We start from the raw sequence: 11,588 nt of genomic DNA, 5'->3' as shown, positions 1-11,588 counted from the left end.
GCTACATAGAACTGTGTTTATTAAACCTAGCCTATTTTTCACAAGTGAAAAGGATTAAATCTAGCTCATGTGATTGCAGAGCAGGAAGATAATGTGTTAGTATTTATTATTGGTCTTTCAATATGATTGTAGTAGTAATTAAGAATTAATACTATAAGGTGAATTAACACCCCTTTCCCCCCAGTAGTTTACTTAGATTTTTTCAGTCATAATATTGCCATTTTAAATATATTATAGGATAGAATAAGTGGACATAATATATTGATTTCAGTACTCCCATTGGATATATAGATATCGTCATTATTGAGGAAAACATGCCCTGATAGCAGGGAGCACCGCTGAGACCCAGGTCTTGATTTCCACATGCTGGCCCTGCTGAAAGGAACCAGCGCTCCCCGGAGAAGTTTTTGATCTCCAAGGGTTTTAAAAAAATCAGTATTAAGGGACAGTAGCTCTCCTTTTATTTATTATTTCCCTCTAATGATTGACAAGACCTCAGATCCGCACTCTTGCAGTTGGGGGGTTTCGAGTGAGAGACAGGTGAGGCAAGCCTGGCAGCCAGGCAGCAGGGCCTACTCCATCCTGTTTTTGCTGCTCAGGGAGTCTGCTCCTTCCCCACTCCCCACGCCTCACTGCCAGCTTCCTGTAGCATTTCAATGAGATGCTCACACGTAACAGTCAATTTCCCCAGAAAATAATGTGGGTGTTAAGCATTGGGTACCTGTGTTGAAAGTTTTTACTGAATGCTTTTTTTTAATAACCTTTTTTTAAAAAGTGAAGGTTTACAATGTTCTCTGCCAATATGCATTTGATTATATCTATGGGTTACACCTAATTCTTAGTTGCTGCATGCTTATTTGAGCAGCCTATATTGTTAGGTACTATTAGTTGATGCACAACATAGAGTGTATGGGTTTTATGGAGCACGGCCTGGTCCTGTATAATCCTCACAGTTATGTTTGAGCCCACTGTGTAGCCACTGTGTCAATCCAGGTCATTGAGGGCTGCTTTTTGACCAAGTCCTTCTTCACCAGGGGCACTGGCTTCTACAACATGTCCAAATGATGAGAGGCAAGGCTGGCCATCCTCACGTCTAAGGAGCACGCTGGCTGTACTTTGAAGCCAAAGTTGTTGGTTCCGGCAGCCCATGGTCTTCCAGTGCTCAACTGGATCCACTCTCTGCTCTTCCTTTCTGGCATGCAGCTTTCCCAAACGAGGTGACTGAGAACTTGGCTTGAATCAGGTGCACGAGTCATCAAAGCGACACCTTTCTCCTTAACACTTTTAAAGGTCTTGGGCAGGAGATTTACCCAATAACATAACAGCATTTAATTTCTTGACTGCTACTTCTCTGAGTGTTGGCTACGGGTCCAAGTCAAAACCCTTGACAGCTTAGATCTCTCCATCATGGTGTCTCGCGGTGTAGTTGTAAGGGTTTTTGTTTTCCTCACATCGAGTTGCAATGCAATGCAAACTGAAGGCTGCAGTTGTTGATTTTCAACAGCAAGTGTTTGACATCCTCTCAGCAAACAAGGTTAGGTCATCTGCATATTGCGAGTTAATAAGCCTTCCAGTCCTGATGCTTCATTCAATCCATTGCTAGCTTCTTGAATTAGTTGCTTAGCATACAGATTGAGTAAGGATACAACCTTTCCAGATTTTAGCCCATGCAGTATTCCCTTGTTCTGTTCAAACAAGGTTGTGTACCATTCCTGCATGAGTGTAATGAAGTGTTGTGGAATTTGCATTCTTCACAATTAGTCAATTGCCTTTGCAGCAATAAAACATGTCTTTCTGGCATTTTCTTTTTAAAAAAATCATTTTATTGGGGGCTCATACAAATCTTATCACCATACATACAGCAATTATGTAAAGCGCATTTGTACATTTGTTACCCTCATCCTCAAAACATTTGCTTTCCATGTAAGCCCCTTGCATGAGCTCATTTTCCCCCTCCCTCCTTGCTCCCCCCTCCCTAATGAACCATTGATAATTTATAAATTGTTACTTTGTCATATCTTACACTGACATCTCCCTTCACCCACTTTTCTGTTGTCCCCAGGGAGGAGGCTATATGTAGATCCTTATGAATTCCCCCTCTCTACCCCACCCTCCCTCCACCCTCCTAGTATCGCCACTCTCACCACTGGTCCTGAAGGGATCCGTTCTGGATTCCCTGTTTCCAGTTCCTATCTGTACCAATGTACATCTTTTGGTCTAGCCAGATTTGTAAGGTAAAATTGGGATCGTGATGGTGGGGCTTGGGTGGGGTTAGGAAGCATTTAGGAACTAGAGGAAAGTTGTATGATTCATCGTTGCTACACTGCACCCTGACTGGCTCATCTCCCTGAGGCCCTTCTGTAACAGGATGTCCAATTGCCTACAGATCAGTTTTGGGTCCGAACTCCCCCTCATTCACAATGATGATTTTTTGTTCTTTGATGCCTGATACCTGATTCCTTCAACACCTCATGATCACATAGGCTGGTGTGTTTCCATGTGGGCTTTGTTCCTTCTCAGCTAGATGACTGCTTGTTTACCTTCAAGCCTTTAAGACCCCAGGTGCTATATTTATTCGTACCTGGGCACCATCAGCTTTCTTCGCCACATTTGCTTATGCACCCATTTGTCTTTAGTGATTGTATCAGGGAGGTGAGCACACAATAATATGATTTTTTGTTCTTTGATGCCTGATCTCTTCGGCATCTCATGATCACACAGGCTGGTGTACTTCTTCCATGTGGGCTTTGTTGCTTCAGAGCTAGATGGCCGCTTGTTTACCTTCAAGCCTTTAAGAGCCCAGATGCTATATCTTGTGATAGCCGGGCACCATCAGCTTTCTTCGCCACCTTTGCTTACTGGCACTTTCTGTTAGCTAAGATCTATCTGGTTTCAGCAATAATAAACCCTCCTTTTAGGTTCTCTTCTGAATCTGGCTTGAATTTCGGGCAGCTTCCTGCCAATGTACGACTGCAGGCATTAAAATAATTTTATTAGGAGCTCTTACAGCTATTATAACAATTCATTATTCAATTAGATCAAGCACAGTTGTATAATTGCTGCCGCTATCATTTTCTTATAGCAGCTCCCTTTAATCCCTCCCTCTCCCATGAACCCTTAACATATATTATTGTTATTATTTTGCTATATCTTAAACCATCCAATGTATCCATTCACCTACCATTCTGCTTTTCAGTCCCCTCAAGTGGGGTTGTACAGTCATCATTGCTATCAGGCCCCCTACCCCCCTTCTTGTACTCTCAGGGAGTTGTTACTCCTGTTACTGTTTCTGAGGGGTTAATCTATCTTGGATTTCATGAATCATACAATCTTGATTGTACAAATGAACAAATGCAGGTGTAACAAGATTAGTGAGGTAAAACTAAGGCCATAATAGTGAGGGGAGGAACTATTAAGGGACTAGAGGATAGTTATATGTTTCATCAGTGCTATACTGTACCCTGGATACATCCTCCCATGTGTCACATCTGTGAGGGACTGTCCAATTATCTTGCAGGTGGGCTTTGGATCTCCATCTTGTCTATGCTTTTTCATGTCAATTTGATTATTTGTTTATGAACTTCTGATTGCTTGTTTTTGAGTTTCTGTTACTCGTTTCTGTTGACACCTCATGATCACAAAGGTTGGTTTGCTTTTTCCATGTAGGCTTTAGTGCTTCCCTGCTAGATGACCACTTGTTTAACTTAAACCTTTTAAGATCCCAGATGCTGTATCTTTTAATAGCGGGACACCATCAGCTTTCCTCGCCACATTTGCTTATGCACCCATTTTGTCTTCAATTGTGTTGGGAATGTGAGTATCGTACAGTGTCACATTATTAGAACACACCGTTCTTGTACTGAGGTAAGATTTAAGTAGATGTCGGAAGTCCATCTGCTGCCTTATTTATATATATATATCTTTATATATTTGCATATATACATATCTCTATACCTATATACATAATTTTTACTTTCTTTTTTCTTTCCTCCTGTCCTTCTATCATATTTACCTATTTTTCGCCTCTCAGTGATTCCTTTCTGATACATTTCATTTGCTCAAACACAGCCAGGAATATTATACCCTCCTCACCATCAATTTTAGATCCCTTGTTATTCCCCTGCCCTTGGCGTTATTGGCTCACTGCTCACCTCCCTGGCTTCTCCCATGCCCTCCTAACCCCCAACCATCATCCCTTGCTGTCTCATTGGGATTGCTTATCCTGCCTATCTTAAACTTAAGAAAAAAAGAAAAAAAAGAGACCATATAAATAGTTCCAAGTCTAACTGCTGACCTGACCCTGAGTAGATGAGTAGCTCTCTGTTAAGTAGCGAGCAGGCCCTGTTATCCATCAGTCCAACCCCCATTTCTTTCAGGGATCTGTATCCCAGGACCTGCTTACCTAACAGTACTTACAGTCTTTTAGCCCTCAGCATTCAAGACCTCATTGCTCTTTTTGCAGCCAAGGATGGAGCAGTCTAGTGCTCCTCCCCACCCCCACCTCTGTTACAACTTTATACTTCCAGTGTGGCCCCCTTGTGAATATCACTCAACCAGAAGCCAGGCATTTACTTTTGGGATGCCTCCGGGACTCTGGCTTTGCTCCCATTGCTGGTCTGTTGTTCTCCCCTCTTGGTTTGCCCCAGGTAGGTGGTTAGACCAGCCGCACTTCCTGCACTGCATCTTCAGTGCTGACCTCTGTGGTGCTGTCGTCTAGATAGCGGACAGGTATCTTGAACTGGGGCTGGCCCTGCAGACCTCTGTTCATGAGCTGCACCGTGCAGGAGCGTCGTTCTCATGGATTGGCTCTCTCCCTTTCCTGTGGAGACATAAACAATACCTCCCCCCACCAATGAGTGGATTAGTACCCTGGTCCCCCATTGCCTTCTTTTTTCTTTCCTCCTGTGAGAGGAGAAAAAGGTGCCTATCTGCATCTTTTTTATTCCTTATTTTTGATGCCATATGCAACCTTGGGTTTGGTGTGACCGCTACCAGAGTACCTGGTCCTGAGCTCGGGAACTATGTACTGTTTGCATTTCCCTCTGTGCCTGTTCTGCTTTGGAGCTCACCTCATGGACGCACGGTGTACTTGTCCTTTTGTACATGGCTAACTTCACTCTGCATAATATCCTCCAACTCTCTCCATGAGACGATATGCTTCATGTGTTCATCACTGCTTTTTAGGGGTGCATAATACTCCATTGTGTGTATGTACCAGAGTGGTTTTTTTAATCCATTAGTCTATTGATGGAAATTTAGGTAATTTGCACTTCTTTGTGATGGTGAACTCTGCTGTGATGAACGTTGGAGCACAGATGTCTGATTGTGGTGTTTTTTACTTTTTCTGGGTATGTGCCCAGTAGGGGGATTGCTTGGTTGTAAGCTAACTTGATTTACATCTGTTTCAGGTATCGTCAAATCACTTTCCACGTATCTACATGACCATGAGCAGTGGATAAGAGTTCCTGTCACCATACTCCCTCAAAAATATGTTGCTTTCTGATTTTTTGAATTGGGTTATCTTTAAGGGTGTTAGGTGGGATCTCATAGTTGTTTTAATTTGCATTGCCCTGCTGCCTAATGATTAGGAGCATTTTCTCATGTTTATTGACCATTCGGGTTTCCTCCCTTGTGAATCTCCTGTTCAGTTCTTTTGCTCACCTTTTCAGAGGGTAACTCATTGTTTTCTTATTGTAGGCTCGCCGAGTTTTGTAGCTCTTTGTACAAAGAATTCTTGTAATAAGCCCTTTGTCTGATATGTCATTGCTAAATATCTTTTCCCAGTCTGTGGGCTCTCTGATTACTCTCTTGAAGAATTATTTTGATGTACACAGGTGTTTTAGCTTTAGTATGCCGTGCTATCAATTTTAGCTTCCTCTGTGTGTGTATCATTCCCTATTTCTAGTAGTCTATGTGTTCCCTGCACCAAGGTCTTAGGTTTGTTCAAATTCTCGCCTTGATGATCCTAATAGTTTGGGGTTTTACCTCGAAGTTTGTGATCCACCTTGAATTTGTTTTTGCATGTAGAGTGAGATAAGGGTCTTGCTTCATTTTTTTGCAGGTAGATGTCCAGCATTTCCAGCACCATTTGTTAAAGAGGCACCAACTCCCCAGTTGATGCTTTTGGGACCCTTATCGAAGATCAGTTGTATGCTGCTGATTTTATTTCTGGATTTTCTGTTCCTATCTCTTGGTCTGTGTGTCTGTCTTTATACCAGTTCCATGTGTAGCTGTTTTTGAGTTACCTTCCACAAAATTTTAGTTTTATGTGATATTGATGATTTAAAAAAATAATTTCCACATTATGTTGGGTCATTTTTGTTTAGAATGGCTCACTTCCAGTTGTTTGGCCAGGTACTCAATCTCCAAATTTCTTGGCATAGACTGAGTGCTTCCAATGTGTCATCAGCTTTTGGGAAATGTTTCAACTGGTTTCCAGCTTTTACATTCCAATCACCAATAATAATCCATGTGTAATTGATGACTTCATCACTGTCATCATTAGCGGGTTTATGGTTCGTGTGTAAACTTGAATAACACTTGTAGCAGTTGGGCTTCCTTGTCGGCACATAGATTGTGTAGACAGTGTTGTACTTCAAGAAAGAGCTTCAACTACTCTTTCTGATGACGAGTCGCATGACGCCCGTTCCTCTTGAATGTGTCGTTCCTGCCATAGTCAACCATGATTGTCTGACTCAAAATGGCTCGGACATGTTAGTTCAAGAATGCCTCCGAGGCATTCCGTTTCATTTTTGACAACTGGCAGTTGTTTCCTCTCCTTTTGAGTCATGCTCCTTAGCACATACAAGTCCTCAAAGCACATACAAGTCCTCCGTTAAGGTCTGCTCCGTCTCGAGGAGGCAGTTCCTCCATGGTGGTATTTTGAGTGCTTTCCAGGCCGTGGGGTCATCTTCCGGCACGATGCCAACGTTCTACTGCTGTTTGCAAGGTTTTCAGTGTGAATCACTAAGACATGGATAGTCTGTCCCTTCTTCCCAGTGTAGAAGCTCCTCTGAAAATGTCACCACGGGCTCTACCAGTATTTGAAATATCAATGAGGCAGTTTCTAGCATCACAATAACACACAAGCCACAGTGGCATGATAGACATACTGGTAGAGAAGTGGTGGGAGAAGATTCAAGCATTGTATATATATCACTATTTTGGATTTGACTTATATTTTGATTTATAGAGTTGCCAATGGAATGATAAATGCAGGTCATACGTAACGTCACCACCAACCCACAGCCATTGAATTGATTCCATCTCAGCAACTGTACAGGGCTGTGTAGACCTGCTCTACTGTTTTCTTGAATGTAAATATTTTTTACAGACTCATTTTTTCCCCACAGAGCTGTTGTTGGGGCTTGAACCACCAACCTTGTTAGCATCCCCACATTTAGCTCACTGAACCATCAGGTCCCCTTATAAATACACATACTGGACTTACTCTTTTAAAGGGGAGAGATGGTCATATTTATTTCATATTACATAGGATGAAACTTTCCTAGAGAGTTGGGCCAGGGTTTTCATTCTTGATTTGTAAAATCATTATTTGGGTGTTTTATATACTGGAGGGGTGAGGGCACTGTCCCAAGGACAAATAACAGTGTATTACTCCCCCTTTTAATATTAACCAAAAGAAAAGAAAAGGAATGACAAATCACAAGGATGTATTGATAAATCCCGTGGAATGCCTACTTTTGACCTTAGCTATATCTCAGGCTGGCATCTTAAAAAATTTCCCTCACATCTTATTTTTCTTCCTTTGTTCTTTTTAGTTGCCTTCCAAGTTCCTATTTTTAGGAACCCTGCATTAATGAATTTGGTTACTGTCTCAACTGTCATTGAGTTCCATTATAAACGATGACTGTCATGAGTATTCACATTTTGAACCTTTTGAGTTGATAACTGATTCCCTGCATTATGTGAAAAAGCACTTACTGTCATTGCAATGAGAGAGTAATAAGGATGTTGCTTTTCTGACTCCTGAAAATTTGGAAAGAATATAAAAGGTAGCTTGACCTTGGGCCAATTTGAAAAGGATGTGAAATTAAGTAATTGATATTATAACATTATAATATGCCGACAGTTACATTTCTTATTATTTCTAAACCACATATCTATATAGCTTTTACATACCACAAAGCAGGCATGTATGTTTCCAGCCTACTCGCCTGTAAAACGATCGGTAGTACACAATGGATCGTCTTTGGAATGCAGTGGACTCTTGAACACCTCGGGGTTAGAGGCACCACTTTCCTGCACAGTTGAAAATCTGTGAGTAGTTTGCAGTCAGCCCTTGCGCAACACAGATTTGACCTGCACCGACTCATGTAACGCGTGGGTTTCCCCTGTTGCTCTTGTGAGGAGCTCAAGTGTGAGTCTCCTCTTAAAATGTGTGATGCTCATTATCTCCGAGTGAGCAGTTCATCCGTATACCGTGCTTTCTTTTTTTTTTTTTATACCATGCTTTCTTCACATACTATTCAGGATATGCTTTTACAACACACATAAAAATGTGAGTACTGGTAACTAAGATCTGGGACAGAGGACTACATTTGGTTTAGCGTCTTCAGTTTATAGCACAAAGCAAAAAACTCACTACCATGAAGTTCATTCCAACACATGAGAAAACTGAGGCCACAGGGCTATTTTAGATCACGTCAGACATCGAAGCGTGTCCGTCCCTAATATTTTATCGTGTGTTGCTAATGTGGTCAGTGAGGCAGGATTAGTCTATGCTAAACAAGATAAGGCTGCGTTACGTTCATGAGGCGCGGGAGGGGATGCATCACTACCTCTACTGAAGAATCCTGGCTCTTCCGCGAGAAGAGCGTCCCTAGAGTATAGCCTGACTCACCTTTCATCTCATAAGAGAGAAAAGGAGAAAGGAGCGAGCCAAGAAAGAGAAGCCAGGACTAGGATGTATCATGTGGCCCTGGGGTCCCTGTGCCGAGAACTCCCTAGACCCAGGGCATATGGATGCTGAGGTATATGCAGATAGCCACGGAGCACTGCTACTGGGCCCCGAGACACTGAAAGGCGACAATCGAGAAACCTTTCCCTGCCTAGAGCTTGTCTTCTGAATTCGGACTGTTTGCCTCCTGGGCTGCAAGACAACAAATTTGGCTTCAAGCCTTGCGTTTGTGGTATTTCTGTTACAGCAGTACTAGATAGTGAAGACAGGTCTGCTCTGTCCGGCAGAGTTCTAGAATCAAGTAAGCAGGTACACATAGCCCTCTAGTGGTTCTGTTCTATGCCTACAACATTAACGTGGGTGCAGCTAGCATTTCTTTCAACATTTAACGATCTTAAGAAATTCATTATGTGAATTTCTTATGTTACCTGGCATAAAGAAACACGGGAATACGAGTGACAGGGATGACTTGTGGCAACTATATGTCCATGTCAGGTTATAACTGTTTTCCAGGTTATAGCACAATAGTTCAGAGCATTACAATTAATCCTACATGTCACAGATAAATTATTGAGTCTAGATGCATCAGATGATATTAATTACTCATGTGCATACTGAATTATGGGTAAATTAACTGAGATGGTTGGTGGAATCAGGATATACCCGTGCTATGAAATACTCTTAATAAGTCAGACCTATGTTTATTGAAATGGCATCAGGGGAAAACAAGTTGCAGAATGATTGTGATCTAGCCATCTGGCCATTGAGTTGATTCTGATTACAGGAACCGTATTGGACCAAGCAGAAGTGCCTCTGTGGGGTTCCGAGCCTATACGTCTTTACCAGAGTAGAAAGTCCCATCCGTCGCCCACTGAGCAGCTGGCTCTTTCCAATGACCGACCTTGTGGTCAGCAAACCAACACATAACCCACCAGGGCTCCTGGTAAACCCCCTTCCTCATGGGTATTTTCTGTGTGGCCATTTCAGGGACTTAACGAACCCCAATAGATGTAGAATAGTGAAGGAGCAATGGGTGGTGTCAGAATAAGTAAAGAAAGATGGAAGGTGAGGCTTGTATGACCCTGTCTCGTGGCAATAGAGAAGCAAGCGAAGGTGGTGGCTGGTCCGCCCCTCCGCACTGATTTCGCCCTGCCCTTGAGAAATGAAAAGGTGCTTTGTGATGAGGGAAAAAATTCCTCAGCACAACATTCCTGGCCTTTTTTCTCACCAATGCAACTCTCAATTTTCTCAAAACTGCTTTTATTAGGCCCTGTGCTCATCATGTGTCCTGTGAGAAAATCTATGAAGATTACCCCCTTTGGAATTCCATGACCTGAGCTAACCTCCCTGCCTCGAATTTCACTGGTTCAGAGGTCCTGCCTGAGGTCATTGCTTCAATTGGACCTTGCTCTCTGGATCACATTGATAAAAACCCAACACTAGTTCCCAGGTCTGATTCGTTCCATCAATCACCTTTATCAGCTTTGATTTTATTTTTAAAAAATGATGGAGATACCACACTTAGAGTTTATGACTATTTGAAAATGCTTTGGCACCGCCCCCGCCCCCAAAGTTTGTGGAGGCCAACGGGTTTGCTTAAAACGGCAATGCAGTCCCTGAGAGGCACCAAGGTCAGAAGCTGTGTCGTTACTGCTAACGCTGGTCGTCTTCCCTCAGTGTCTGCATTCACTGGGGCTGACAGTGGCCTTCCTTCTCTTGAGTCACCTCTGAGCGCTGCCTGGCCATCTTTAAAATGCACGGTCCATATAAAAATTGCTGTTTGCTGGTAGACAGTCAACTTGTAAAACTTCAATGATTTGGGAAGAAAGCCTCTTGAGTTTGTTTATATTTGATATTAACCCTGGCCTCAAAATCCTTTTCCACTTCCCCATGGGGAAGGGGAATATATATAAATATATACAATACAAATACAATATATAATACATAATATATAAAATATGTAATAATATAAGTATATATTTTTTGTTTTGAGTATTGTTAAAAAAACTCAAACTCACCGCCATTTGAGTTGATTCTGACTCATAGGCAGACCAGAACTGCTCCTGTGCGTTTTCAGGACTGTAACTCTTTATGAGAGTAAAAAGGCTCACGTTTTTCCCTCAGAGCAGCTGGTGGTTTTGAACTGCTGACCTTGCTGTTAGCAGCCCAATATGTAGTAACCCATTAGGCCGCCAGAGCGCTTCTCAGGCACCTTAAGGGGGCAGAAACAAGTGTATTATTAGTGACAGAACGTGTCTGGACCCCCAAACGGATGGCAGAGGAGGTTTCAACAGCTTTTGTTTGGAACAAACCATGCGTGTTTGGACTGGAGCCCCCAGTAGCAATACTTTTTGACTTACTTGCATATGTTTGCATACAACCTATGAAAGCGCAAGAAAAGATATTACTGACAATATTGGTGAGTTCAGAGGAGTGAAGATTGGAAGGGCAAGGGGGAAATGACTTCTTTATTTAACTCTAATTATTTAATTTATTAAGGAAAAAAGGAGGGGGGCATGTAAAGGCAGAATTTGAAAGAATGAACAGAAAGAGGAGCCCAATCTGAGCAGCTTGAGGGACCGGTTGGCTGTGAATTTCACAGCTGATTTCTGGCAGAGATCAGTTGGGTCAAGTCAGCTTCCGTACTGATGTTGGGGTTTGTTTAAGG

The sequence above is a fragment of the Tenrec ecaudatus genome, chromosome 3 (genome assembly GCF_050624435.1).
Source record: "Tenrec ecaudatus isolate mTenEca1 chromosome 3, mTenEca1.hap1, whole genome shotgun sequence".
Classification (NCBI taxonomy): Eukaryota; Metazoa; Chordata; class Mammalia; order Afrosoricida; family Tenrecidae; genus Tenrec; species Tenrec ecaudatus.
The sequence above is the reverse complement of the archived record's forward strand: the minus strand, read 5'-3'. Positions refer to the sequence as shown.